A 27586-nucleotide genomic window follows, 5' to 3' on the forward strand; every position below is an offset into this window, starting at 1 on the left:
TTAGGAGCTATGGGTTTTTATATTTCTTAACATTGGACGTGATCGTCTCTTACTAGGTTGCTAGCTACCACTGCAACCCGGATAATTAAGTGGCGTATAAAATTTAGCATAGGGAAGAAGTCATTCTTTATTATATGGAAAAGAAGAAAGAAAAAAATATCCCGTTTAGGCAGAATGTTGTAGTAGCTGCCACTTTTCTTGATTTTCAAGCCAATATATTTCCCTTGCTGTTCAAGCCAAGGGACAGAAAGTTTCCTACACTGGGGTTTCGGACAAGGCGGTTTTAATGGTGTACTTTTTGTTTTGATCTGACTCCTTTTTCAGGAACTATGGGTTTTTATATTTCTTAACATTGGACGTGATCGTCTCTTACTAGGTTGCTAGCTACCGCTGCAACCCGGATTAGTTCCTATGGGTTGAAGCTAGTTCTTTACTGTAATAAATACATTAATTTCCTTTCAAATGAGTTATTAAACAACTCGCTATGATTCCCCAGTTCCCCACCAGCTGTGCCGAAAAGAGACAAACCTCAGAGAATCAGGCAGCTGTTTAAGTCCAATATATACAATAGTTTTTTCTTATAATGATCGTCTTTTAATGTAAACAACTGTGGAACAGTTTACAGATGTAATGGGAAATCTTATACATCACTGTGAATATATGGAGGCATAATTGTCCTTTACTTAGTTTCAGCTTAAATTCGATGATCGAGCCTTTATGTATCAAAAAGACATCAAAAATGCAGTTTTTGGTGGAAAAATTTATTCTCTTTTAGAAATAATTTATTTTAGTTACTATAGATTTTTAACCCAATTAATTTCCTTTAAAATGAGCTATTGAACAACCCTCTACGATGTTCCAGTGCCAAGCTATCTGTGGAAAAGAAAAAAAAAAAAAGAAAAAAATATTCCGGTTGGGGAGAATAACAGGGTTAAAGTCAATTTTCTTGATTTTCAAGCCAATATATTTCCCTTGCTGTTCAAGCCAAGGGACAGAAAGTTTCCTATACAGGGTTTCGGACAAGGCGGTTCTAATGGTGTACTTTTTGTTTTGATCTGACTCCTTTGTTAGGAACTATGGGTTTTTATATTTCTTAACATTGGACGTGATCGTCTCTTACTAGGTTGCTAGCTATCGCTGCAACCCGGAAAAAAACACATTGTGCCCACATCGTTCTTTACTCAGGCAGTGCTAGCGCGCTGCCTATGATAATAAACTGATTACACACAGGAAAAAGCCTACGGCTTTTTTCTTCTTTTAAATAGTAAGAGACGAGTCTCAAATAATCAAGTAGCTAGCTAATTCCAAAGGTATGCAATTTTTGTTATTCCAATGATCGTTTTTTATTGTAACTAGGTTTCAGCCATCTCTACAGCCATGATACTATTGGAAATTACATAATCCCTATTTATGTTTTAGTTAACATGGGCAAGGTGTCGTTCTTTATTGTATATGGACTAAGGTTCGTTCTTTCATGTAAAACTAGCAAAACATTTTTTGAGCCTGATGAAGATTTAACTAATGTGTCAAAAGTAAGGTTGCAAGTCGACGATTTTGTTTTGGCCTTATTATAATTGGTATGGTGAAATAATAATACGCATATGGCTCTTAAATCATACTTCTTTGCGGTTCAATATGGTCTAGTGGCTAGGATAGTTACTTTTCACTTAACAGGCTCGGGTTCGGTTCCCGGGGTGGGAAAATTTTTAACTCTATAATCTTCGAACATTTGAACCTTTTATAATTTATAATGATGCATAATATAAATACTGTAATCTTAACTATAGTGAAGTTGCGTATGCAAATTAGTATAGGGAAGAGTTCGATCTTTATTATAATAACTGGTATACGATTATGTTTGAAAGACTGCAGTGTGAAAAGACATCAAAAATGCAGTTTTTGGTGGAAAAATTTATTCTCTTTTAGAAATAATTTATTTTAGTTACTATAGATTTTTAACCCAATTAATTTCCTTTAAAATGAGCTATTGAACAACCCTCTACGATGTTCCAGTGCCAAGCTATCTGTGGAAAAGAAAAAAAAAGAAAAAAATATCCCGTTTGGGGAGAATAACGTGGTTAAAGTCAATTTTCTTGATTTTCAAGCCAATATATTTCCCTTGCTGTTCAAGCCAAGGGACAGAAAGTTTCCTATACAGGGGTTTCGGACAAGGCGGTTCTAATGGTGTACTTTTTGTTTTGATCTGACTCATTTGTTAGGAACTATGGGTTTTTATATTTCTTAACATTGGACGTGATCGTCTCTTACTAGGTTGCTAGCTACCGCTGCAACCCGGAACTGCTGCAACCCAAATTATAAGAGGCAGCCTGGCCGAGTGCTCCAAGACACTGGTGTTAGCCACCAGTCTCTTCGGAGGCGTGGGTCCAAATCTTACCGCTGGTTACGATTATGTTTGAAAGACTGCAGTGTGAAAAGACATCAAAAATGCAGTTTTTGGTGGAAAAATTTATTCTCTTTTAGAAGTAATTTATTTTGTTACTATAGATTTTTAACCCAATTAATTTCGTTTAAAATGAGCCATTGAACAACTCTCTACGATGTTCCAGTGCCAAGCTATCTGTGGAAAAGAAAAAAGAAAAAAGAAAAAAATATTTCGTTTAGTCAGAATGTTGCAGTAGCTGCCACTTTTCTTGATTTTCAAGCCAATATATTTTCATTGCTGTTCAAGCCAAGGGACAGAAAGTTTCCTATACAGGGGTTTTGGACAAGGCGGTTCTAATGGTGTATTTTTTGTTTTGATCTGACTCCTCTCTTAGGAACTATGGGTTTTTATATTTCTTAACATTGGACGTAATCGTCTCTTACTAGGTTGCTAGCTACCGCTGCAACCCGGAAATCAACGGACTGAAAATGATGAAAGACTTGAGAGCCAAGCCATGGCTAATTAGAGAAAAGCCAAAACAGATAGTCTGTTTGAGAGGTAAAGCTGGCATAACTTTTTCCAAGTTGCATGAAAATGATTAATTTCACTTGTTGATGATCGTCTATCATCCATCCTAGGTTAGAACTAAGATAGACACGCATAGACTAAGGGTAATTAAATGATCTGTGAGCCATTTGAAGGTAATTGGAGACCAAAAAATGATTCAAAGATTTACAACTACTTTTATGATATTACAGTACCCTTATTAGAAAAACAAAAGAGGAAGCATCAGTGCGACCTATGCAAAAATTTCATTTTCCTTGTTGTTCAAGATTGAGGCTGTAAGTTTCCTATTTAGAGTTTTCAACAAGGATGGTTCCAATGATGCACTTTTGTTTTAATGTGACGTCTTTTCGGAGGGGTTTCAGGCTATTAAATTTTTTTTTTTACAAAGTTATTTTCAAAATAGCATTTTACTAATAAGACTAGGGAAATTTGAAATTACCATTCCTGAATCAGCGACCAGTGGCAATTGTTTCTCACTAGACAGTTTCTTTGAATTTTTTTTCTTTAAACTTTTGGTTATTATAGGCTATTTTGAGCCGCTTTAAAGGCTCAAAACGGAATTGTTTTCAGAAGCGACTATTCAACTTAGAAAGAGCATAAAAAGGCATCAAGTGATGTATTCAATTTCTTTCTAGATGAATTATATGAATATGTGTAAATGTACCTAATGTTTGACTACTTACTATGTTGGCACTAAATGGAGAATAACTATCGCTAGTCCCTAAAAATTTTGTTTGAAATCGTCCTTATATTTTGTTACCAAAAATTTTATTCATATAGTAATTCTCCTAAATGCAAGCAATTTTTATCACTTTTCAGGTAAAAAAAGACTAAATCAAGATTAAAGCTTTACTAAAAGTGATTTTTTTTCCTGCGAGTATTCTCGTAAAAAAATTGATTCAAAATTAAAAAGTCTAAATGAAAATTTCAGTGTCTTATATTATTTCTTTGAAATAGGTCCAGAACTTTCATATAAAGTTTCTAAAATTGCCTGCTATTGATTAGTATCGGTGTTGTTACAGCAAATTCATTGTGAATTAAAACTTTTTTGTCAGCTTTATAGAAATATTGGTATCAAAATTTCGTTCTTTAGAGTCTTGGTTACTATTGAGACAAGTAGCTATTATTATTATAGAGTTCATTACCATGAACTGTTTGATTGCTTCAAAATTCAAATATCTTTGAAAATACTGCAGCATGAAAAAACATCAAAAATGCAATTTTTTGGACAAAATTGATTCTAATTTAAAAAGTATTTTATTTTTAATTACAAAAGTGACTAGATGTAGCAATTTCCTATAAAATGAGCTATTATAAAGCTCTCTATGATTTTCCAGTGCCAAGCTAGCTGAGGAGGAAAAAAAAAGTGGAAAGAAAAAAATATCCCGTTTGTGGAGAACAACGTGGTTAAATTCAATTTTCTTATTTTTCAAGCCAATATATTTCCCTTTCTGTTCAAACCAAATGAAAGAGAGTTTCCTGTACAGGGGTTTCGGACAAGGCAGTTCTAATGGTGTACTCTTTGTTTTGATCTGACTCCTTTTTTAGGAGTTATGGGCTTTTATATTTCTTAACATTGGACGTGATCGTCTCTTACTAGGTTGCTAGCTACCGCTGCAACCCGGATTAATACTTAAGTTACAATGGGTTCAGTTCGTTCCTTATTGTAAAAATTTATTTTAGTTACTATAGATTTTTAACCCAATTAATTTCCTTTAAAATGAGCCATTGAACAACTATCTACGATGTTCCAGTGCAAAGCTATCTCTGGAAAAGAAAGAAAAAAAGAAAAAATATCCCGTTTAGGCAGAATGTTGTAGTAGCTGCTATTTTTCTTGATTTTCAAGCCAATATATTTCCCTTGATGTTCAAGCCAAACGGCGGTAAGTTTCCTTTCAAGGGGTATCGGACAAAACGGTTCTAATGGTGTACTTTTTGTTTTGATCTGACTCCTTTTTTAGGACTATATGGGTTTTTATATTTCTTAACATTGAACGTGATCGTCTCTTACTAGGTTGCTAGCTACCGCTGCAACCCGGATTTTAATATATTCTATATTCTCTAAAGGTTGGGATAGCTCTCACCCAGTAGGCTTGAGTTCAATTTCCGTATGGAAAATTTTTACTTATGATAATTTCTTAAGAAATATAATTAAAATTTCTTAATGTAATAAAAATGATTTGTTTTAATTACAAAAGGTTTTTAACCCTATTAATTTCCTTTAAAATGACCCATTGAATAACTCTCTACGATGTTCCAGTCCCAAGCTATCTGTTGAATTATTAACCTATATTATAATTAAGTGGCGTATAAAATTTAGTTATGGCAAGAGGTCGTTCTTTATTATAATTTCGAAATCACCATAAATATCTTTTCGCAATAAACTTTTACTTTTAAGACGAACTGAAATAATAATTACCATTCCTGAGTCTGTCTCAGATGACAATTTTTTTCACTAGGCAGGTTTTTCAAAACGCGTTTTTAACTTTTGGTTGCTATGGGCTGTGGTTCGCTCGTTACTAAGTTGCAGCTACCGCTGCAACCATGATAAAACGGAGGATTTTAAGTTGTGATACAAATTCTACAGCAAGTTTGTAGTCCTAATACTAATTTTAGGAACTATGGGTTTTTATATTTCTTAACATTGGACGTGATCGTCTCTTACTAGGTTGCTAGCTACCGCTGCAACCCGGATATGGACTAAAGTTCATTCTTTAATGTAAAAATTCGATGATCGAGCCTTTATGTAACCCGGATTAAAGAAATATTATCATATCTTATATGTAACTTTTATTTTATAAGTCTTCGATATTCTAATGGTAAGTATACCCACTTGTTACCTGGGAGAAGGGGGTTTGATTCCCCGTCGGGGAGAACTTTTAATTTGTAGAATTAAAAGCAATATCTTTTCAATTTAAAATTTAAAAAAGAAACTTGTTTATTTATATTCTAGCTAAAATAATGAAGATAATATGACTGAACCACAGTGTTCAGTTTCTTTGGACTTGAGTTCGTTTTTCAACTATAAATACAAACAGGAAAAAGCCTACGGCTTTTTCTTCTTTTAAATAGTAAGAGACGAAACTCAAACAATCTAGTAGCTAACTAAGTCCAATGTATGGAATGGTTTGTTATTTCAGTGATCGTCTTTTAATGTAAAAATATAAATACTGTAATCTTAACTATAGTGAATTTGCGTATGCAAGTTAGTATAGGGAAGAGTTTGATCTTTATTATATTTTTTTAGGAGCTATGGGTTTTTATATTTCTTAACATTGGACGTGATCGTCTCTTACTAGGTTGCTAGCTACCGCTGCAACCCGGATCTTCTTTTAAATAGTAAGAGACGAGTCTCAAATAATCAAGTAGCTAGCTAATTCCAAAGGTATGCAATTTTTGTTATTCCAATGATCGTTTTTTATTGTAACTAGGTTTCAGCCATCTCTACAGCCATGATACTATTGGAAATTACATAATCCCTATTTATGTTTTAGTTAAGATGGGCAAGGTGTCGTTCTTTATTGTATTATACATTCCGGTGTACAGTCTATATGAAGGTTATTTAATACTGATCGGACATTCTCCTGACTTTTCAACATTTTCCCAGCACAGTAATCACAGACAAAGAATGAATCTATGACATCCTCTTTCCAACCTGTACATTCAATTAGTTGTTCTCTGTCATCTTTGGGTATGTCCTGTTGTAGGTGTTCTAAAATCGTGGCCATCATTCGATCAAAACCTTTCTTATTTGAAAGGGATCTTAGACTCTTCAATTGGTATTTTGTCTTTATCTGCTCACAACTGTCACAATGCATTGTGGGGTATACATCCCTAATGTTAGCTACCTTATCAAGGCTCTCACCAAATAATTTTATTATTGTATTTTCATCCACAGAAACTCTAATATTGCTATCACCGTAAATGAAGTCTTGACTATTATTACGACAGAGTCTACTTGACACTTCTTCTATGTAATGACTTAGTTCCTTGTACGAGCCCTCGACTTTTAGTAGATTAATATGTTGTATAATCTTACATTTTGATACTGCCTTATATACGCTATTAATGAAACAGTTCAAGACAGGAAAATGTGGAGCTAGTGCCCTTAGAGAACGCAAATAGCTCTGACATCCCTCATTTGGGCTACAGTATAACGAATGCCCATGCTTTCTTGTGTCCCTGTAATTGATTTCACAATAATCCAAGCCGCCAAGGTAGAAATTAACCACTTTGTCAGTTGAAAATTTTAATGCTATATTATTTTCAAGGATATCAAAAAGAATTTGACATAATTCGATATCCGTCGGATAGAGCTTGCAGATATCAGGGTGACATTGCCAAGTAACCTGCTGCCCAATTTTTGGTTTTGAATGATTACTCAGATTGTTATAGGTGACTTCAGCCATCATAATTTCCTTGTCAGATCTAGTTTTAGAGCATTTTTCAATAGTTGTCTCGTACTTTTCAGGACAGTTTTTTCTACTACCCAGAGAATTTTTTGCCAAATATTCAGTAGAACTAAAAGAACTGTTTAAAACACAGTTAGAAATGCTTTTTTCTTGAGTCGGTGTTCCAGGAATTTGTTCTAAATCATTAGTCTTACAAACACATATACTAATAACCCTAACAGGCTCGTTTTCGCCATAATTGAAAAACATTGCTTTTCCTTCGCTGTTGATAGGTATGCTTGTATATATCTTTTTATTGCTGCTACATAAACTGCAATTGCTCCTTCCAAAATTAATATACGAATTTTCAAAGAAGTAAGCCTCCGTATATTCACTGTGTTGTCGAACATTTTCCATTGCATCTGTAAACTGTTCCGCAGTTGCCAATCCATACCTTGGAAGCTTTTCATTAAACTGACAACATTTCTTTTGGATATTACTATGAAGCTTTGCCAAGGAATTTCGAGCCGACATTTCAACAGCATCCGCTCTTTCAAAGAGAATTTTAATCTGTAATTTTGAATACTTTTCGTGATCCTGGTAAAACATGCGTAAAATGTTTCTCAATTTACGAAGATCAGCCTGCATTTTTGCCATCTTCTTGTATTTTTGAATGTAATTTTTCCCTTTGTCCTTATGCGTTCTTCGGTACAACCTTGCAGAGAATTTAATTTTTTCATTATAGATTTTGTCACCCCAGTAACGCTCCTTGATCTTTTGTTTGGCTGTCTCAATTTTTGCATGTCTATAATCTTCATCATTGTGATAACACATCTTGCTGTTTTGTTTTGCTCTCTCAATTATTACTTCTCGATACGCCTGGTCGGTTGAATACCTTTGTTTTGCTCTCTCAATTTTTACTTCTCGATGCGTCTGGTCGGTTGAATACCTTTGTTTTGCTCTCTCAATTATTACTTCTCGATACGCCTGGTCGGTTGAATACCTTTGATTTGCTCTCTCAATTTTTACTTCTCGATGCGCCTGGTCGGTTGGATACCTTTGCTTTTCTCTTTTCAAGATACTATCTCTGTTGTTTGTGTAGTACTGTTTTTTCAAATTGCGTATAGCTTGCTTCGATCTAACCATTATTCTAATCAAGAATGAGAGAATTTACATCTGTGCCGTTCTTAAGTAGTAATTATGACGTCAAGGCGTAATGATTTTATTGACGTCAAGGCGCAATGATATTATTTCATGACATCATCAGAAACAACAATATAATTTCGTGTTTTTCTATTGACTTCATAGCTCTAATATAAAGCTACGACATTCATTATTTATCTAGTAGGGTTTCAGACAAGGTAGTTCTAATGATGTACTTTTGTTTTGATCTTACTCTATTTTTAGGAGTTTTGTTATATTTCTTAGCATGGGACTGATCGTCTCTTACTAGGTTGCTAGCTACTGCTGCAACCCAAATTCACATATATATTTATTTATGAGAGGCAGCCTGGCCGAGTGGTCCAAGACACTGGTGTTAGCCACCAGTCTCTTCGGAGGAGTGGGTTCAAATCTTACCGCTGGTATACGATTATGTTTGAAAGACTGCAGTGTGAAAAGACATCAAAAATGCAGTTTTTGGTGGAAAAATTTATTCTCTTTTAGAAATAATTTATTTTAGTTACTATAGATTTTTAACACAATTAATTTTCTTTAAAATGAGTTATTGAACAACCCTCTACGATGTTCCAGTGCCAAGCTATCTGTGGAAAAGAAAAAGAAAAAAGAAAAAAATATCCCTTTTGGGGAGAATAACGTGGTTAAAGTCAATTTTCTTGATTTTCATGCCAATATATTTCCCTTGCTGTTCAAGCCAAGGGACAGAAAGTTTCTTTTACAGGGGTTTCGGACAAGGCGGTTCTAATGGTGTACTTTTTGTTTTGATCTGACTCCTCTGTTAGGAACTATGGGTTTTTGTATTTCTTAACATTGGACGTGATCGTCTCTTACTAGGTTGCTAGCTACCGCTGCAACCCGGATTTCCTGTACAGGGGTTTCGGACAAGGCGGTTCTAATGGTGTACTTTTTGTTTTGATCTGACTCCTTTGTTAGGAACTATGGGTTTTATATTTCTTAACATTGGACGTGATCGTCTCTTACTAGGTTGCTAGCTATCGCTGCAACCCGGAAAAAAAACACATTGTGCCCACATCGTTCTTTACTCAGGCAGTGCTAGCGCGCTGCCTATGATAATAAACTGATCACACACAGGAAAAAGCCTACGGCTTTTTCTTCTTTTAAATAGTAAGAGACGAGTCTCAAATAATCAAGTAGCTAGCTAATTCCAAAGGTATGCAATTTTTGTTATTCCAATGATCGTTTTTTATTGTAACTAGGTTTCAGCCATCTCTACAGCCATGATACTATTGGAAATTACACAATCCCTATTTATATTTTAGTTAACATGGGCAAGGTGTCGTTCTTTATTGTATATGGACTAAGGTTCGTTCTTTCATGTAAAACTAGCAAAACATTTTTTAAGCCTGACGAAGATTTAACTAATGTGTCAAAAGTAAGGTTGCAAGTCGACGACTTTGTTTTGGCCTTATTATAATTGGTATGGTGAAATAATAATACGCATATGGCTCTTAAATCATACTTCTTTATGGTTCAATATGGTCTAGTGGCTAGGATAGTTAACTTTCACTTAACAGGCTCGGGTTCGATTCCCGGGGTGGGAAAATTTTTAACTCTATAATCTTCGAACATTTGAACCTTTTATAATTTATAATGATGCATAATATAAATACTGTAATCTTAACTATAGTGAAGTTGCGTATGCAAGTTAGTATAGGGAAGAGTTCGATCTTTATTATAATAACTGGTATACGATTATGTTTGAAAGACTGCAGTGTAAAAAGACATCAAAAATGCAGTTTTTGGTGGAAAAATTTATTCTCTTTTAGAAATAATTCATTTTAGTTACTATAGATTTTTAACCCAATTAATTTCCTTTAAAATGAGCTATTGAACAACCCTCTACGATGTTCCAGTGCCAAGCTATCTGTGGAAAAGAAAAAAAAAGAAAAAAATATCCCGTTTGGGGAGAATAACGTGGTTAAAGTCAATTTTCTTGATTTTCAAGCCAATATTTTTCCCTTGCTGTTCAAGCCAAGGGACAGAAGGTTTCCTATACAGGGGTTTCGGACAAGGCGGTTCTAAAGGTGTACTTTTTGTTTTGATCTGACTCCTTTTTTAGGAACTATGGGTTTTTATATTTCTTAACATTGGACGTGATCGTCTCTTACTAGGTTGCTAGCTACCGCTGCAACCCGGATAACATTGGACGTGATCGTCTCTTACTAGGTTGCTAGCTACCGCTGCAACCCGGACTATTCACGTCATAGCTCTAATATAAAGCTATGACGACATTCATTATTTATCTAGTAGGGTTTCAAACAAGGTAGTTCTAATGATGTACTTTTGTGTTGATCTTACTCTATTTTTAGGAGTTTTGGGTTTTTATATTTCTTAGCATGGGACTGATCGTCTCTTACTAGGTTGCTAGCCACTGCTGCAACCCAAATTATAAGAGGCAGCCTGGCCGAGTGGTACAAGACACTGGTGTTAGCCACCAGTCTCTTCGGAGGCGTGGGTTCAAATCTTACCGCTGGTATACGATTATGTTTGAAAGACTGCAGTGTGAAAAGACATCAAAAATGCAGTTTTTGGTGGAAAAATTTATTCTCTTTTAGAAATAATTTATTTTAAATACTATAGATTTTTAACCCAATTAATTTCCTTTAAAATGAGCTATTGAACAACTCTCTACGATGTTCCAGTGCCAAGCTATCTGTGGAAAAGAAAAAAGAAAAAAAAGAAAAAAATATCTCGTTTAGGCAGAATGTTGTAGTAGCTGCCACTTTTCTTGATTTTCAAGCCAATATATTTTACTTACTGTTCAAGCCAAGGGACAGAAAGTTTCCTATACAGGGGTTTTGGATAAGGCAGTTCTAATGGTGTACTTTTTGTTTTGATCTGACCCCTCTGTTAGGAACTATGGGTTTTTATATTTCTTAACATTGGACGTGATTGTCTCTTACTAGGTTGCTAGCTACCGCTGCAACCCGGATTAAGTAATACAAGTTAGTATAAGCAAGAGTTCGTTCTTTATTATAAAACCAAATTAAGTTCCTTTAAAATGAGCTATTGAACAACCCTCTACGATGTTCCAGTGCCAAGCTATCTGTGGAAAAGAAAGAAAAGAGAAAAAAAGAAAAAAATATCCCGTTTAGGCAGAATGTTGTAGTTGCTGCCACTTTTCTTGATTTTCAATCCAATATATTTCCCTTGCTGTTCAAGCCAAGGAACAGAAGGTTTCCTATACAGGGGTTTCGGACATGGCGGTTCTAATGGTGTACTTTTTGTTTTGATCTGACTCCTTTGTTAGGAACTATGGGTTTTTATATTTCTTAACATTGGACGTGATCGTCTCTTACTAGGTTGCTAGCTACCGCTGCAACCCCGATACTAACTACATCCAACGACTATGACGTATAGATCAATATTGTATATAAAAAATCAAGTTTTTCGTAAAAAATTATTAATTAAAAAAAAATAAGTACAAATAGCACTAGATCTTGAGATTTCCTTTAAAATGAGCCATTGAACAACTCTCTACGATGTTCCAGTGCCAAGCTATCTGTGGAAAAGAAGAAAGAAAGAAAAAAATATCCCGTTTGTGGAGAATAACGTGCTTGAAGTCAATTTTCTTGATTTTCAAGCCACTATATTTTCTTTGTTATTCAAGCCAAAGGGCGGTAAGTTTCCTTTATAGAGGTTTCGGACAAGGTGGTTCTAATGGTGTAGAATATATGGAGGCATAATTGTCCTTTACTTAGTTTCAGCTTAAATTCGATGATCGAGCCTTTATTTAATTACTGATTAAGCATTGTATTCTAACACCCCCTTTATATAACCGTTTATTAAACCATAGGCATCTTATCATTCTTTACTATATGATTACAAACAGGAAAAAGCCTACGGCTTTTTCTTCTTTGGAATAGTAAGAGACGACCTGGCTACAAACTATGATTATGGCATCAATGATCAATCTTTAACATGAAATAGGCGGTAAGTTTAGAGCTGCCTTTGTTAACAGAGATGATTTGTTAACAGAGATGATTTATGATGATTTCTTAAGGAATATAATTAAAATTTCTTAATGTAATAAAAATAATTTGTTTAAATTCCAAAAGGTTTTTAACCCCATTAATTTAATTTAAAATGAACCATTGAACAACTCTCTACGATGTTCCAGTCCCAAGCTATCTGTTAAATTACTAACCTATACTATAATTAAGTGGTGTATAAAATTTAGTATAGGCAAAAGGTCGTTCTTTATTATAAATAATTTTTTATTCCAATAATCGTCTTTTAATGTATATTTGATTATGTATAAAACCTTGATATCGATGCTACTTACAAAATTTCCATTTACAGTATCGATCCTTTATGTAATTTCCATTGCACGTTGTAATGGTTGACCCCTTTGATTACCCCCAAATGGGGGTAACTTAGAAGCGTAAATTTGGAAGTGGGGGCTACGTTCTCGTGGAACCCTTTCCACACATTGAAAAGTATTTTCATGTTGGCCCCTTTTATTTGTCACACATTTTGAAGTTGAAAGGAAAAAGTAGAGCATTTGATGTTGTTCAAGACAATAACGAGACATGTCAAAAATTAGTCATTGGGGTTTTTTAAAAAGAGTAGTTTGTTTTGGCTCTGGTTCGCCTTTCACTAGGTTGTGGCACCTACTGCAATTACGATTTTTAAAACATGTTTTAAACTTTTAGTTAGTATGGGCTTCGGTTTGTCTTTTACTTGATTGCGTCTACAGCTACAACCATCAGCCAGATTTATCTCCAAAGATATTAGTAAAATGTTAGATTTTTATCTAATCCTACTTACCTGGCTGAGAAGCTGCCAAGATCATAAAGGAGGCGCTCCTAGGCTGAGGCCTTTCCATTGCACGTTGTAATTGTTGACCCCTTTGATTACCCCCAAATGGGGGTAACTTAGAAGCGTAAATTTGGAAGTAGGGGCTACGTTCTCGTGGACTCCTTTCCACAAATTGAAAAGTATTTTCATGTTGGCCCCTTTTATTTGTCACACATTTTGAAGTTGAAAGGAAAAAGTAGAGCATTTGATGTTGTTCAAGACAATAACGAGACATGTCAAATTCATCATTGGGGTCTTTTAAAAAGAGTAGTATGTTTTGGCTCTGGTTCGCCTTTCACTAGGTTGTGGCCCCTACTGCAATCATGATTTTTCAAAACAAGTTTTAAACTTTTAGTTAGTATGGACTTCAGTTTGTCTTTTACTTGATTGCATATACAGCTACATCAATCATTTAGAGCTTGTTCTTTACTATAAAATTGTGAATTTAGCAAAGCTTTAGCGCATGATACATCATAAACCGTTTTAATCACATTCTGTAACGTGAGCAGCTTAGCGCAGTGGAAGTGCGCTCGGTATTTGCCCCGGAGAATGATAGATCGAAACTTCATCGAACCTCGCTGGGCCTAAGATCTAGCGTTCATTTGTTAGGTTTAGATCCACTGACCTCAGAAGCTGGTCTGAAGATTTTTATCAAGAAACCTATTCCACAGTTGCCCGTCCCTACCTTGGAAGTGTTTCATTAAACATACAACATTTCGTTTGGATATTACTATGAAGTTTTACCAGAGCATTTTTAGTCGACTTTTCAGCAACATCCACTCTTTTGAAGAGAATTTTGAGCTGTAATTTTGATTATTTTTTGTAATACTGGTAAAAGATTCGTAAAATATTTCTCAATTTAGAAAGATCAGCCTGCATTTTTGCCATCTTCTTGGACTTTTGAATGTAAATTTTTACTTCGTCTTTATGCGTTCTTTTGTATAACCTCGTAGAGGTTTGGATTTTTTCAGTATAGCTTTTGTCACCCCAGCAGCTACCCATTATTCTGGTAACAACTTTTTCTTATATTTGTTTTGGTAATCTTCATCATTGTGATAACACTCCTTGCTGTTTTGTTTGGCTCTCTCAATTTTTACTTTTCGATACGCTTTTCTGTTCGTTTTAATGTTTGATATTGCTCCTTACTTTCAGTTGCAAGACTTGCTTTTTTTATTATTTAATTACTTACAGATAGTAATATTCAATGGAAAACATACGGAGAAAATTTTTTAAAGGGAAGTAATGAAATTCACTAAACTAAAAATAAGCAGAAATATTGTCAAATATTCTTCAAAGTAAAAACTATTATATATCCTATCTATATATGTTGCATCATCATGCATTGGATTATATATTTTAACATTTCAGTTACTATGGCCTAGATTTTGTTTTTTATTACTGTTTTCAAAACGTGTTTTTTCACTATTTGGTTGCTATGGACTCTGGTTCGCCTTTCACTAGGTTGTACCAACTACAGCAATTATGATTTTTCAAAACATATTTTAAACTTTTAGTTACTATATGCTTCGGTTAGTCTTTACCTGATTGCAGCTATAGGAACAGCCATCATTTAGAGCTCGTTCTTTACTACAAAAATTTCTTTTAAGATGAGCTATTAAAAAGCTCTTTATGATTTTCCAGTGCCCAGCTATCTGGGTGAAAAAATAACAGAAAAGAAGATGCTCTAGATGCCGAATATCGTGGTTACAGCCACTTTCTTGATTTTCAAACCAATATATTTTCCTTGTTATTCAAGCCAAGGGCTGTTATTTTCCTAAATAAGGGTGTTGGAAAAAGCAATTCTAATTTTGGACTTCTGTTTTGATCTGACTGTATTTTTAGGAGTTATGGGCTATTTTGTTTTTACTACGGGATGTGAACGTCTCTTACTAGGTTGCTAGCTACCGCTGCAACCCTGAACTTTCACAAGATTACGCCACCGGTTTTGGCTTTGGCAATTGGACTTTTACTAGATTGCAGCTATAGCTACTACTATGATGATATAACCACTCCTCACGCCCATACACGCTCTTTATTGTAATTATTGTAACTATGGGTTTTTATATTTCTTAACATTTGACGTGATCTTCTCTCACTAGGTTGCTAGCTACCGCTGCAACCCGGATATTACAAACAGGAAAAAGCCTATGGCTTTTTCTTCTTTGAAATAGTAAGAGACGAACCTCAAACGATCAAGTAGCTAACTAAGTCCAATGTATGCAATGATCATCTTTTAATGTATAAAATTGCTATAAAGCTCGTTAAATTATTCCAATGATCGTCTTTTAATGTATAAAATTGCTATAAAGTTCGTTAAAACGATCTGATAGACAATACTGATGGTTAGAGTTTGGTCTTTAAGTTATCATATACTGTTAAAATTCTTTCTTATATGAACATTTCTTGGTGTAGTGGTTAGCACTTAAGACTTTGAATCCTGCGATCTGAGTTCAAATCCTGGTGGACGGTCGTTTTTAAATGTAGCTTACTTATACTACGATTTAGGTTTCTGCTGTAATTCTTTCTTTTCAAAATTAAATTAGTTGCAATCGCCTAGAGTTAGTTCTTTACCACATCGTAATAATTTGTTTTATAATAATAATTAATTTTTTTAATTACAAAAGGTTTCTATATACAGCAGTTTCCTTTAAAATGAGCCATTACACAGCTCTTTACTATGACAACGAACCGTTTGATTTAATACTTAAGTTACTATGGGTTAAAGTGCGTTCCTTATTGTAACTTTTAATGTAATTCATGTATCCACGCCCCTCTAAAAACTAGAAACACAAAAATCGAACAATATCTTTGAAAAGACTGCAGTATGAAAAGACATCGAAAATGCAGTTGTTAATTGAAAAATTTATTCTCTTTTAGAAATAATTTATTTTAGTTACAAAAGATTTTTAACCCAATTAATTTCCTTCGAAATGAGCCATCGGACAACTTTCTATGATGTTCCAGTGCCAAGCTATCTGTGGAAAAGAAAGAAGGAAAAAAAATATGCCGTTTAGTCAGAATGTTGTAGTAGCCGCCACTTTTCTTGATTTTCAAGCCAATATATTGCCCTTGCTGTTCAAGCCAAGCGGTAGCGCGCTGCCTATGATTACAAACAGGAAAAAGCCTACGGCTTTTTCTTCTTTGAAATAGTAAGAGACGAACCTCAAGCAATCAAGCAGCTAACTAAGTCCAATTTATGCAGTGGTATGTTATTCCAATGATCGTCTTTTAATGTAATCTTATTTAGTTTCTATTGGCTGGAAGTTTGTTCTTTACTGTAAAACTACCGCTGCAACCCAGATTCTATGCTATATGATTACAAACAGGAAAAATCCTACGGCTTTTCCTTCTTTGAAATAGTAAGAGACGAACCTCAAACAATCAAGTAGCTTACTAAGTCCAAAGTCTGCAATGGTTTGCTTTTGCAATGATCGTCCCTTAATGTAATTTCAGCCTTATTCGATGATCGAGCCTTTATGTATGAGAGGCAGCCTGGCCGAGTGGTCCAAGACACTGGTGTTAGCCACCAGTCTCTTCGGAGGCGTGGGTTCAAATCTTACCGCTGGTATACGATTATGTTTGAAAGACTGTAGTGTGAAAAGACATCAAAAATGCAGTTTTTGGTGGAAAAATTTATTCTTTTTTAGAAATAATTTATTTTAGTTACTATAGATTTTTAAACCAATTAATTTCCTTTAAAATGAGCTATTGAACAACCCTCTACGATGTTCCAGTGCCAAGCTATCTGTGGAAAAGAAAAAGAAAAAAAAAGAAAAAAATATCCCGTTTGGGGAGAATAACGTGGTTAAAGTCAATTTTCTTGACTTTCAAGCCAATATATTTCCCTTGCTGTTCAAGCCAAGGGACAGAAAGTTTCCTATACAGGGGTTTCGGACAAGGCGGTTCTAATGGTGTACTTTTTGTTTTGATCTGACTCCTTTGTTAGGAACTATGGGTTTTTATATTTCTTAACATTGGACGTGATCGTCTCTTACTAGGTTGCTAGCTATCGCTGCAACCCGGATATTTTAGTATATCCTATATGGTCAAGAGGTTGGGATACCTCTCACCCAGTAGGCTTGAGTTCAATTTATGTATGGGAAATTTTTACTTATGATGATTTCTTAAGAAACATAATTAAAATGTCTTAATGTAATAAAAATAATTTGTTTTAATTACAAAAGTGTTTTAACCCCATTAATTTCCTTTAAAATTAGCCATTGAACAACTCTCTACGATGTGCCAGTGCCATGCTATCTGTTGAATTATTACCCTATACTATAATTAAGTGGCATATAAAATTCAGTATAGGCAAGAGGTCTTTCTTTATTATAATTAGCTACCGCTGCAACACGGATCTTATTATGGGACTTGATCGTCTCTTATTAGGTTGCAAGATAATACTGTATCCCGGATCCAGTTAGTATAGGCTTGTGTTCGTTCATAATTATAGCTGCCGCTGCAACCCGGATAAAAAATCACGAACAGTAAAGAGCCTATGGCTTTTTTTATTTCGAATAGTAAGAGACGAACTTTAGAGAATCCGGCACCTAACTAATTTCAATAAGTGCCCTGGCTTGTTCTTTACTAGGTTTCAGCCATCTCTACAGCCATGATCCCGATGAAGCTTACATAATCCCTATTTATAATGAATTTTCCCTTGTATAACATATCCAAAAGTAATGTTGCATGTTTAGTGAAAAGCTTCCAAGGTATGGACCGGCAACTGTCGAACAGTTTACAGATGTAATGGGAAATCTTGTACATCACTGTGAATATATGGACGTATAATTGTCCTTTACTTAGTTTCAGCTTCAATTCGATGATCAAGCCTTTATGTAACTTTACTTTAAACATATCGATCCTTTATGTAAAAGATCAATCTTTAAAATTAAATTATAATCTTATTTTGGTTTCTATGGGTTGTAAGTTTGTTCTTTACTGTAATTTTTAGGAGCTATGGGTTTTTATTTTTCTTAGCATTGGACGTGATCGTCTCTTACTAGGTTGCTAGCTACCGCTGCAACCCGGATGGTTTGCTCTTTACTAGGTTTCAGCCATCTCTACAGCCATGATGCTGCTGGAAATTAAATAATCCCTATTTATGTTTCAGTTAATATGGGCTAAGTGTCGTTCTTTATTGTAACCCGGATTAACAAACCAGATTATGTAAACCCTGATAACAAACAGGAAAAAGCCTACGACTTTTTCTTCTTTGGAGTAGTAAGAGACGACTCTCAAGGAATAAGGGAGCTAACAAAGTCCAATGTATGCAATGGTTTGTTCTTCTAATGATCGTCTTTTAAAATAAAATTACAAAATGTTTTTAGGCCCATTAACTTTCTTTAAAATAAGCCTTTGAACAACTCTCTACGATGTTCCAGTGCCAAGCTATCTGTTGAATTACTAACATATACTATAATTAAGTGGCGTATAAAATTTAATATAGGCAAGAGGTCGTTCTTTATTATAATTTGGCTGTCTCAATTTTTGCATGTCTATAATCTTCATCATTGTGATAACACATCTTGCTGTTTTGTTTTGCTCTCTCAATTATTACTTCTCGATACGCCTGGTCGGTTGAATACCTTTGCTTTTTTCTTTTCAAGATACTATCTCTGTTGTTTGTGTAGTACTGTTTTTTTAACATGCATATAGATTGCTTTGATCTAACCATTATCTAATTATGAATGAGACCATTTACAGTTTTGACCTTTCTTATATATTAATTATGACGTTACGGCGTAATGATTTTATTCATGACGTCTTCAGAAACAACAATATAATTTCGTGTTTTTCTATTCACGTCATAGCTCAAATATAAAACTATGATATCCCGTTTAGGCAGAATGTTGTAGTAGCTGCCACTTTTCTTGATTTTCAAGCCAATATATTTCCCTTGTTGTTCAAGTCAATGGACAGAAAGTTTACTATACAGGGGTTTCGGACAAGGCGGTTCTAATGGTATACTTTTTGTTTTGATCTGACTCCTTTGTTAGGAACTAAGGGTTTTTATATTTCTTAACATTGGAGGTGATCGTCTCTTACTAGGTTGCTAGCTACCGCTGCAACCCGGATCTTCGAACATTCGAACCTTTTATAATTTATAATGATCAATAATATAAATACCGTAATCTTCACTATAGTGAAGTTGCCTATGCAAGTTAGTATAGGGAAGAGTTCGATCTTTATTATAAAAATATTTTTAACCCCATTAATTTCCTTTAAAATGAACCATTAAACAACTCTCTACGATGTTCCAGTGCCAAGCTATCTGTGGAATTACTAGCCTATGCTATAATTAAGTAGCGTATAAAATTTAGTATAGGCAAGAGGTCGTTCTTTATTATATCACTTTCAGTGTTTTTGGCCTCTGCTTTCCTTTTAAGGAAAGCAGAAAAAGCACAAAAAGCACACTGAACCTGGTCACCATGGCCGACAAAAAAGAATCCAGCTTTAGCTAATTCTCTGGTGTCAATAAAATCCTTCGTCCACCTTCCATTAAATGTCATTAGTCTAACATCCTCTCGTTTAAGAGCTCCCTTTGACTGAATTAAAAATACACAGTCACTAAACCACCTTGAATGTTCAACCCAGGGGTCATCTGTTTCCTCCCAGTTGCACAAACCTATATCACAATGAAAACATTTCACCTTATCTGACTCTCCCAGATAGAAAAATCCAGCTTCGGCAAGTTTGCGAGGATCCATCCGCTCATGGTAATGCCAATTAGCAAAAGTTTGTAGCCTAGCTTCAAAAGTTGTTTTATCAGAATGCTCAGGGCCTAAATGGGCATTAATTCTGAGGTTGGCCAATGAATTGAGATGACTGTCAACTGATGTGACCAGTGGCTGCGAATTAATGCTAGGAAGGGCTGTACCACCACTTCGGACAGAAAGATAATTCACCGCTAGCTGCCGGTTTCTCGATCTAATATATCGCTCACAAATACCATAGCCTCCGGGTAGAGCAGGAGGTAAACTTATAAGTGGGGCTTCGGAGCCATTTGTAGCTTCAACTGGAATGTTTCCAACATCACATCCCCGCACAAAGGGGCATATTTCAAAGTGTCTTCTATGTTCTTCCATAGGCACATCTCCCTCCTCCCAATGTCCAACCACCCCTACAAAAAAAGCACACTGAACCTGGTCACCATGGCCGACAAAAAAGAATCCAGCCTTAGCTAATTCTCTGGTGTCAATAAAATCCTTCGTCCACCTTCTATTAAATGTCATTAGTCTAACGTCCTCTCGTTTAAGAGCTTGACGTTCTTCTTGTGACAATAAAGGGCGGGAGGAACTCATGCACAAAAGCCTTATATTTTCAAGAGGTGACGGAGGCTGTGAATTAGAATCGGAGGATCCTGTTGACGAGGTAGAACCTGTGCTTAAAGTTCTTGACGATCTTGGTGGTTGGGGACGACTAATACGATTTTTTGTTTCAAAAATGGACAATCCGGGTTTAAGTTTAAGTGCCTAGCAATAGCTTGATCGTTACAATTCCAGTCACTAATTCTTTTTTTGCAGGCAAAACACTCCACTTCAGTACCTGTGCCTGTTTAATAAAAACCGGCACGTGCTGTTCTTCCCGCAGACAGTGGTGCAGACGAGGGCAAACAACGAAAAGTGTTAATTCTTTGTTCTAAGTTCTCAAAACGCATTGGTTGAATGTTTGAATGTTAGCTGAATGTTTAAGTCACGTATCAAGTACCAAGAACCTAACAAAAAATTCAACTAATTTTAAAATTTTTAGGTATTTTTCTAGTCTAAGTTCAAAGATTAAAACTATTGATCAGATACCATAAGTATTTTTTCAGTTTATAACTTTACCGATTCTGAACTGAAAACGAAAATAAAATAAAAGTTTATTTTTTAAATTTTTACGTCAAGTCGCTCATTACGTCATATATGGTTACTTAGTAATATTTTATATTACTATATTTTATATTTCATGATTACAAAATGTAATTAGAGTTCGTTCTTTATTGTAATATTTATTGTAAAATATAGGCGAGAAATCGTTCTTTACTCCAATGCTAGCTACTGCTGCAACCCGGATATTGTGAATCAGTTACCACTTGGGTTTTCTTTTATGCTATATCATTACAAACAGGAAAAAGCCTACGGCTTTTTCTTCTTTGAAATAGTAAGAGACGAACCTCAAGTAACTACCCCTGGAACCACAATTTATCAGTTACTATGGATGAGAGATCGTTCTTTAGTGTAAATCTTAAGGAACATAATTAAAATTTCTTAATGTAATAAAAAAAATTTGTTTTAATTACAAGAAGTTCTTAACCCCATTAATTTTCTTTAAAATGAGCCATTGAACAACTCTCTACGATGTTCCAGTGCCAAGATATATGTTGAATTACTAACCTAAACTATAATTAAGTGGCGTATAAAATTTAGTATAGGCAAGAAGTCGTTCTTTATTATATTTGAACTGAGATGAAAAAAATTTTTCTTCCAGGAGACAAAAAGTAAAACTAATTATAAAATTTTGATGTATTTTTGTTGTTTAAATTAAGAACTTACTATTACTGATTAGGCATCATAAACATTTTTGCAGTTTACATAATAATTTTAGCGATTAAGCCAAAAAATAAAATTTTGGTTCCAGGAGTTTCGGTTATTATTGAGACAAGTAGCTATTATTACTATAGAGTTCATTACCATGAACTGTTTGATTGCTTAAAAATTCAAATATCTTTGAAAAGACTGCAGTATGAAAATACATCAAAAATGCAATTTTTTTGTCAAAATTGATTCTATTTTAAAAAGTATTTTATTTTTAATTACAAAAGGCACTAGATGTTGCAATTGCCTTTAAAATGAGCTATTATAAAGCTATCTATGATTTTCCAGTGCCCAGCTAGCTGAGGAGAAAAAAAAAGCGGAAAGAAAAAAATATCCCGTTTGTGGAGAATAACGTGGTTAAAGTCAATTTTCTTGATTTTCAATCCAATATATTTTCTTTGTTATTCAAGTCAAAGGGCGGTAAGTTTCCTTTATAGAGGATTCGGACAAGGCGGTTCTAATGGTGTACTTTTTGTTTTGATCTGACTCTTAATTTAGGAGTGGGAGGGTTTTATATTTCTTAACATTGGAGGTGATCGTCTCTTACTAGGTTGCTAGCTACCGCTGCAACCCGGATTTTATTTCAAAACGTCATGGCGCAATAGTATTATTTCATGACGTCTTCAGAAACAACAATATAATTTCGTGTTTTTCTATTCACGTAATAGCTCTAATATAAAACTATGATGAAATTCATTATTTATCTAGTAGGGCTTCAGACAAGGTAGTTCTAATGATGTACTTTTGTTTTGATCTGACTCTATTTTTAGGAGTTTTGAGTTTTTATATTTATTTCTTAGTATTCGACTGATCGTCTCTTACTAGGTTGCTAGCTACTGCTGCAACTCAAATTCACATATATATATTTATGAGAGGCGGTCTGACCGAGTGTTCCAAGGCACTCGTGTTAGCCACCAGTCTCTTTGGAAGCGTGGGTTCAAATCTAGCTGCTGGTATACGTTATGTTCGAAAGACTGCAGTGTGAAAAGACATCAAAAATACAGTTTTTGGTAGAATAATTTATTCTCTTTTAGAAATAATTTATTTTAATTACTATAGATTTGTAACTCAATTAATTTCCTTTAAAATGAGCTATTGAACAACTCTCTACGATGATCCAGTGCCAAGCTATCTCTGGAAACAAAAGAAAAAAAAATATCCCGTTTAGGCAGAATGTTGTAGTAGCTGCCACTTTTCTTGATTTTCAAGCCAATATATTTCCCTTGCTGTTCTCAAGCCAAAAGTTTACTATACAGGGTTTTCGGATAAGGCGGTTCTAATGGTGTACTTTTTGTTTTGATCTGACTCATTTTTTAGGAGCTATGGGTTTTTATATTTCTTAACATTGGACGTGATCGTCTCTTACTAGGTTGCTAGTTACCGCTGCAACCCGGATATAGGCAACAGTTTTTTCCTTATAATACTAACTATTATTTTAATCCTTCGGTTACTATGGGGTAAAATTCATTCTTTAATGTAATTTTATATTTCTTCACATTAGACGTGATCGTCTCTTAGTAGGTTGCTAGTTACCACTGCAACCCGGTTGCCTATGCAAGTTAGTATACGCAAGAGTTTGTTCTTTATTGTATTTTGTCTAGCCTGCTCAATTTTTACCTCTCAATACACCTGGTTGGTTGAATACCTTTGCTTTTCTCTTTTCAAGATACTATCTCTGTTGTCTGTGTAGTACTGTTTTTTTAACTGGCGTGCAGCCTGCTTTGATCTAACCATTATGTAATTAACGAATGAGACCATTTACATCTTTTTCGGTCTTAAGTAGTAATTATGACGTCACGGCGTAATGATTTTATTTCATGACGTCATGGCGCAATGATATTATTTCATGACGTCTTCAGAAACCACAACATAATATCGTGTTTTTCTATTCACGTCATAGATCTAATATAAAACTATGACGACATTCATTATTTATCTAGTAAGGTTTCAGACAAGGTAGTTCTAATGATGTACTTTTGTTTTGATCTTACTCTATTTTTAGGAGTTTTAGGTTTTTATATTTCTTAGCATTGGACTGATCGTCTCTTGCTAGGTTGCTAGCTACTGCTGCAACCCAGATTCACATATATATTATTTATGAGAGGCAGCCTGGCTGAGTGGTCCAAGGCACTGGTGTTAGCCACCAGTCTCTTCGGAGGCGTGGGTTCAAATCTTACCACTAGTATACGATTATGTTTGAAAGACTGCAGTGTGAAAAGACATCAAAAATGCAGTTTTTGGTGGAAAATATTATTCTCTTTAAGAAGTAATTTATTTTAGTTACTATAGATTTTTAACCCAATTAATTTCCTTTAAAATGAGCCATTGAACAACTCTCTACGATGTTCCAGTGCCAAGCTATCTGTGGAAAAGAAAAAAGAAAAAAAAATCCCGTTTAGGCAGAATGTTCTAGTAGCTGCCACTTTTCTTGATTTTCAAGCCAATATATTTCCTTTGCTGTTCAAGCCAAGGGACTGAAAGTTTACTATACAGGGGTTTCGGACAAGGCGGTTCTAATGGTGTACTTTTGAATTTGATCTGACTCCTTTTTAGGAGCTATGGGTTTTTATATTTCTTAACATTGGACGTGATCGTCTCTTACTAGGTTGCTAGCTACCGCTGCAATCCAGATATTTCTTAGCATTCGAAGTGATCGACTCTTACTAGGTAGCTAGCTATCACTGCAACCCGGATTTGATCTGAGTTTTTTTTTAGGAGTTATGGGTTTTTATATTTCTTAACATTGGACGTGATCGTCTCTTACTAGGTTGCTAGCTACCACTGCAACCCGGACCATTTATTTTTTATTTTTGAGGTTGATTGTCTCTTACTAGGTTTGCTTGCTACCGCTACAGCCCGGACTACCACTACATCGAGATACTGTGAAATTACAAACAGGAAAAAGCCTATGGCTTTTTCTTAATTGGAATAGTAAGAGACAATCTGGGTAATACCTATGATAATTACGTCATTGACCAATCTTGATCATGAAATTATATCTGATGAAACTTACATATTCTGCATTTACGATGAACCATATCGATCCTTTTATTTACTTGTAGCTACCCCTGGAGCCACCGTATATCAGTTACTATTGGTGAGAGATTGTTCTTTACTGTAATTTCTAGCCGACTTTTCAACAGCATCCGCTCTTTCAAAGAAAATTTTAATCTGTAATTTTGAATACTTTTCGTGATCCTGGTAAAATATGCGTAAAATGTTTCTCAATTTATGAAGATCAGCCTGCATTTTTGCCATCTTCTTGTATTTCTGAATGTAATTTTTCCCTTTGTCCTTATGCGTTCTTCGGTACAACCTCGCAGAGAATTTAATTTTTTCTTTATAGCTTTTGTCATCCAAGTATCTACCCATTATTCTGGTAGCAACTTTTTTCATATCTTTGTTTCGGTAATCTTCATCATTATCATACCGTTCCTTGCTCTTTTGTCTAGCCTGCTCAATTGTTGCTTCTCTATAAAGTTTATCGTTGTGATAACGATCCTTGATCTTTTGTCTAGCCTGCTCAATTCTTGCTTCTCTGTAAACTTCATCATTTTGATAACGCTCCTTGATCTTTTGTTTGGCTGTCTCAATTTTTACTTGTCGATACACCTGGACGGTTGAATACCTTTGCTTTTCTTTTTTCTTATATTTGATTCGGTAATTTTCATCATTATAATAACGTTCCTTGATCTTTTGTTTGGCTGTCTCAATTTTCTCATTTCTATAAACTACATCATTATAATAACGCTGTTTGTCACTATCAATTTTCGCATCTTGATACGCGTGGTCGGTTGAATACCTTTGCTTTTCTCTTTTCAAGATACTATCTCTGTTGTTTGTGTAGTACTGTTTTTTTAACTTGCGTGCAGCTTGCTTTGATCTAACCATTATCTAATTATGAATGTGAACATTTACAGTTCTGATGCTTCTTATATAGTAATTATGACGTCAGTACGTAATGATTTTATTTCATGATGACGTCATGGCGCAATGATGTTATTTCATGACGTCTTCAGAAACCACAACATAATTTCGTGTTTTTCTATTCACGTCATAGCTCTAATATAAAGCTATGACGACAATCATTATTTATCTAGTAGGGTTTCAGACAAGGTAATTCTATTGATGAACTTTTGTTTTGATCTGACTCTATTTTTAGGAGTTTTGGGTTTTTATATTTCTTAGCATGGGACTGATCGTCTCTTACTAGGTTGCTAGCTACTGCTGCAACCCAGATTCACATATATATTATTTATGAGAGGCAGCCTGGCCGAGTGGTCCAAGACACTGGTGTTAGCCACCAGTCTCTTCGGAGGCGTGGGTTCAAATCTTACCGCTGGTATAATGTTTGAAATACTGCAGTGTGAAAAGACATCAAAAATGCAGTTTTTGGTGGAAAAATTTATTCTCTTTTAGAAATAATTTATTTTATTTACTATAGATTTTTAACTTAATTAATTTCCTTTAAAATGAGCTATTGAACAACTCTCTACGATATTCCAGTGCCAAGCTATCTCTGAAAAAGAAGAAAAAAGAAAAAAAAAGAAAAAAATATCTCGTTTATGCAGAATGTTGTAGTAGCTGCCACTTTTCTTTATTTTCAAGCCAATATATTTCCCTTGCTGTTCAATCCAAGGGACAGAAAGTTTTCTATACAGGGGTTTCGGAAAAGGCGGTTCTAATGGTGTACTTTTTATTTTGATCTGACTCTTTTTTTAAGAACTATGGGTTTTTATATTTATTAACATTGGTCGTGATCGTCCCTTACTAGGTTGCTAGCTACCGCTGCAACCCGGATTTTTCTTATATATTTTTCGGCAATCTTCATCATTGTGATAACGCTCCTTGATCTTTTGTCTAGCCTGCTCAATTGTTGCTTCTCTATAATCTTCATCATTATGATAACGCTACTTGAACTTTTGTTTGGCTGTCTCAATTTTCGCATGACTATAATCTTCATCATTGTGATAACACATCTTGCTGTTTGGTTTTGATCTCTCAATTTTTACTTCTCGATATGCCTGGTCGGTTGAATACCTTTGCTTTTCTCTTTTCAAGATACTATCTCTGTTGTCTGCGTAGTACTGTTTATTTAACTTGCGTGTATCTTGTTTTGATCTAACCATTATGTAATTCACGAATGAGACCATTTACATCTTTGTCGTTCTTAAGTAGTAATTATGACGTCATGGCCTAATGATTTTATTTCATGACGTCATGGCGCAATGGTATTATTTCATGACGTCTTCAGAAACAACAATATAATTTCGTGTTTTTCTATTCACGTCATAGCTCTAATATAAAACTATGACGACATTCATTATTTATCTAGTAGGGTTTCAGACAAGGTAGTTCTAATGATGTACTTTTGCTTTGATCTGACTCTATGCTTAGGAGTTTTGGGTTTTTATATTTCTTAGCATTGGACTGATCGTCTCTTACTAGGTTGTTAGCTACTGCTGCAACCCAAATTATGAGAGGCAGCCTGGCCGAGTGGTCCAAGGCACTGGTGTTAGCCACCAGTCTCTTCGGAGGCGTGGGTTCAAATCTTACCGCTGGTATACGATTATGTTTGAAAGACTGTAGTGTGAAAAGACATCCAAAATGCAGTTTTTGGTGGAAAAATTTATTCTCTTTTAGAAATAATTTATTTTAGTTACTAT

General features: G+C 34.7%; 1 non-coding gene across 1 annotated transcript; it reads left to right on the forward strand.

Annotated features, from left to right (window-relative positions):
* The first annotated feature begins 13303 nt into the window (after positions 1–13303).
* LOC148939281 (U1 spliceosomal RNA) lies at positions 13304–13466 on the forward strand. Its single transcript, XR_016143568.1, has one exon. It is a non-coding gene; the product is annotated as a U1 spliceosomal RNA (small nuclear RNA).
* Positions 13467–27586: the final 14120 nt, after the last annotated feature.

The sequence above is a fragment of the Artemia sp. Qi Xiang Cuo genome, chromosome 21 (genome assembly GCF_049724085.1).
Source record: "Artemia sp. Qi Xiang Cuo chromosome 21, ASM4972408v1, whole genome shotgun sequence".
Lineage (NCBI taxonomy): Eukaryota > Metazoa > Arthropoda > Branchiopoda > Anostraca > Artemiidae > Artemia > Artemia sp. Qi Xiang Cuo.